The sequence below is a fragment of the Sinocyclocheilus rhinocerous genome, unplaced genomic scaffold (genome assembly GCF_001515625.1).
Source record: "Sinocyclocheilus rhinocerous isolate Xijiao unplaced genomic scaffold, SAMN03320098_v1.1 scaffold6028, whole genome shotgun sequence".
In the NCBI taxonomy this organism is placed as follows: domain Eukaryota; kingdom Metazoa; phylum Chordata; class Actinopteri; order Cypriniformes; family Cyprinidae; genus Sinocyclocheilus; species Sinocyclocheilus rhinocerous.
In genome coordinates, this window is record NW_015666169.1 from 1 (window position 1) to 246 (window position 246).

Consider the following 246-nt stretch of genomic DNA (forward strand, 5'->3'; position numbering starts at 1 on the left):
GGCTCCTGATGATATTTTGAGATCTTATGAAGCGAAACGATCAGTCTGTGCAGGTAACTGAACATTATTTACCTCATTATTACCTGTAATCAAGAGCCTCAGGCAAACGGTTCAGTTCATGAACGAATCATTCTTTTGAACCGGTTCTTTTTAGTGAACTAGTTGAATCAGTTCATTGAATCGGACTGAATCGTCTGAATCAGTTCGTGGCTCGAGCGGCCCCGATCTACAAGTTACTCAAACAAA